Source organism: Capra hircus, assembly GCF_001704415.2.
Source record: "Capra hircus breed San Clemente chromosome X unlocalized genomic scaffold, ASM170441v1, whole genome shotgun sequence".
In the NCBI taxonomy this organism is placed as follows: domain Eukaryota; kingdom Metazoa; phylum Chordata; class Mammalia; order Artiodactyla; family Bovidae; genus Capra; species Capra hircus.
Genome location: NW_017189516.1, coordinates 10,619,629 through 10,623,141, shown reverse-complemented (window position 1 = coordinate 10,623,141; position 3,513 = coordinate 10,619,629).

Sequence of the window (3,513 nt, the reverse complement as noted above, 5' to 3'; positions counted from 1 at the left end):
CACTTTGGTGGGGAGGTGTGGACTTGCATGTATGGCTCCTATATGTGTAGGAGGGGAACATTGGTTCATGCTTATGTAGGGAAGCTGAGGGATACACGCATGTGTGTGGATGTTAGAGGAGAGTGGATACAGAAGTGGGCTATGTAGGGGGACATAGATCTGTGGTATGTGTAGAAGATTCCCCCACCACTCCATACACACTCCACACAATATAGTCTCCCCAAACACGTATCTAGATATCCCACACCTTTCTATACTCCTTACTCATACCCCACATCTACAAAGATTTCTCTCACCTCCCATGTGTACACACACACAAACACACACACACACACAGAGGTTCCCTCCACATCCCTGTATCTACATCTGTGCCCATATACATATGTGCAGTGTTTGGGTGTGGGTATGGACCCAGGGTGTGGGTCTTTGTGTAGAGTGCATTATGGGGGTAGAGGGAAGATGAGGTGGGCATGTGTGGTGTATATGGCATAGTGTAGATACAGTGATGTGGAGGGAAAACCTGTGTGTGTACGTACGCAGGAAAGTGAGAAAAATCTGTGTAGATGTGGGGTATGGATATGGAGTATAGAGAGTATGCAGGTATCTGGATATGTGCGCTGGGGAAAATATATGTGTGGAGTGTGTATGGGGTGGTGGGAGAATGTGCATATATGTGAGGGGTCTGTAGATGTAGGGATGTGTGTGTGTATGTTTGTGGAGGTGAAGAATAGCTGGACACATGCGGATGGATGCGGGCCATGTGGACATGTGGACATGTGAGGGTGTATGGTGTGCAGATGTGTGACTGACTAAAAGGAATATCTGTGTATGTGTAGGGTGTTTAGGGATGCGGAGGGTGGAGAGTCGGGATAAGGACAGGACCCAGAAAATAAATTGATTTTACAAAACTCAGCCATGCAAAAATCTGGAAGCAGAGACCTAGCTTGAGGCCTAAGAAAAGGTGTGAAGTTTGAACTGAATTTTGAATGGCATCTCAACATTCCAGGAAAGGACCTAGGGATGTGCGTAAGCTCTGAGCAGTTGGGTAAAACCATGGGATAACAACCTTGTGATCACCATCATTAGCACCAGCTAGAGAACCCAGGGGCTTGTTCTCAACTCCTCAGCCTTCTATCCTTCCTTTGAGAGCTCAGGCTTCCTTCTAGGCATCCAACAGGGAACCATACCTAGCACTCCAACCCGATAGTTGAGGGTGATGACGATGACGTTGCCATAACTGGCCAGGACACTGCCGTCAATCATGTTGCCTGTCCCTTCCATGTAAGAGCCTCCATGGATGTAGACCATGACAGGCTTAGCGCCACTGTCCCGGATGTCTGCAAGGAGAAGGGTTGAGACACAGGCTGGTAGCTGCCCTTCCTCCCCCACCCCGCCAGCCCTGGGGTGGGGTGCGGGCAGCAAAGCTATCCCAGGTTCCAGGACACCACTGCCATTTCTGAGGGCAGGACTCAGGGGCTGTTCAGCCCAGAGCTTGGGCCATCGGCCAGAGAAAGTCAGATTCTGGTGATGTTTTTAAAGACTGGTTTCAAGTGCCTCCCAGCTGAAGGCAGCCAGGCGTGCCTGATACAGTGAGTTCTACAGAGGCGGTGGCTGAGCCCTGGGGGACAGAGGGCAGGAGGAAGAGAAAGGGCTGGTCCCTTAGCTGGATCAGTGAGTTCCGCCCTGGGCCACCAGGAGTCCTGGGACCTGACATGGCTTTAGAGAGCAGGGCTGGGGAGCCCTGAAACCCCAAGGCTAGACCAGTTACATGGAAATACGGCCATTGGCAGCAGCTGGCCCCAGTGCAGACAGAGACAAGAGGTGTGGGGATAAGGGGCAGCACAGGAAGAGAACAAGGGAAAATGTGGGGACAGGGAGAGAATGGCAAGATGGGGTTAGGGGACCTTACTGACATGGGTTCTCAACCATGTGCTCATTTACCCCATTCTCCCTGGACATCAGGCAGACTTAGCTGCAAACACTGGGGATGGGGAAGAGGTGGGGCAGAACTAAGAATGAGAGAGCGCACCCCGAGTCAGCTCTGAGGTGAAGATGGAGCCTCCACAGAGGCCACTCAGCAAAGGATTTTAAACGGTTGCTCCCAAGCCGTGACTGTCCCACTGGGGACAGGGCTGATCGCCTAGACCTGCAGCACACCTCCCACCCCCGGCCTGGGAGCTGGGCTGCACCCCACTGCCCCAGAACACCCTACCAGCCACCAGTGGCCCCTTGAGCTGTGTGGCCCCCGGGGTGGGGGGCCAGGGCATGGAGGTAGAAGGGAATGCTCTCTGCTGCCGCAAACACAACCTGTTTTCCTGAGGAGGAAGGAAGACTTGTTCAACCGTCACCCAAGGATCTTATGCCATCCACTGCTGGTCTGTGGCGTATTGGCCTCAGCCTGGTGTTTCAGCCTGGTTCTTGTGGCCATCCTGAACCTAATACAGCCCTGACCCCAGGCCATTTTTTTCTTTTGGGCGAAGGCCAAGGAGGTCCTAGGGGGCGCCTTCCCCAGCCCCTGCGGTCATCACTGCCTCACTCCTCACTTCCCCCTCCCAGGAGCCAACCTCCCCGCAAAAACACAGGGGCTCCTGCCATCAATTCCTCTGCGCCTCTCCTCACCTCCCCACCCCGCCCCCGCCCTCCTCAGTCCTGCTTTCTCTCCACTCTCCCTGCTGCTCAGTCGGGGCAGGTGCCCAGGAAACACAGAAGATGGGGAAGGAATCTGTCTCCGGGCAGTGGGGGACCCCGTGGCTCTGCTCGTGGTCCCTGCCCGCCAGCCGTGTCCATCACCCTGGAACTCCCAGTGGCTGACCAGGCCAAAGATGGATGAACAGCCCAACGGCCTCGTACAGGAACAGAAACACACCAACGGACAGACAGACAGACAGACGGGGCTTCTCCCCATTGAGAGGGGGAGGGGCTCTGTGCCATGCACCAGCCGCCACGCCCTGCAGCCCCAAATACCTTCATCTTCATCCCCGTCATTATCCGCTAAGTCCTCGCCCTGTTTCTTAGCGCCGGATCCTGGGACCAGACACGGGGAGACACAACAGCACAGAACAGAGAACAAAACAGAGAGAGAATTCAAAAACAGCATGACTGCCAGCGTGGCCCAGCAAGCCAGCTCTGGGCCTGGGCCCAGGACAGGCAGGAGGGATGGCAAGAACTGAGGGAATGGGTGGGCTGAGGCCCAGACCTTCATCAGGATGATGGTGTGTTGCAGGCCCCTGCTGTGCTGGCCTCACTGCACCTCCCTACCTGCCTCTCTGTCCCCAACAGCCTGTCTCAGCCAACCACCTTCCCAGTTAGGAAGGAGGCCAGCAGGAGGTGGGCCAGGGCATGGAGCTGGAGACCATCTCAGGGAAGGCCTTCTCCCAGGTGGAAGGGGCTGCACATGCGTACACAGGCCAGCTGAGCTGGAGTGTGGGGGCAGGCACCAAGGGCGAGAGGCGGCATCACCACCATGTGGCTACAGGTGTGAGCTGTCAGGGCAGAGCCAGGGACCCTAGCCCT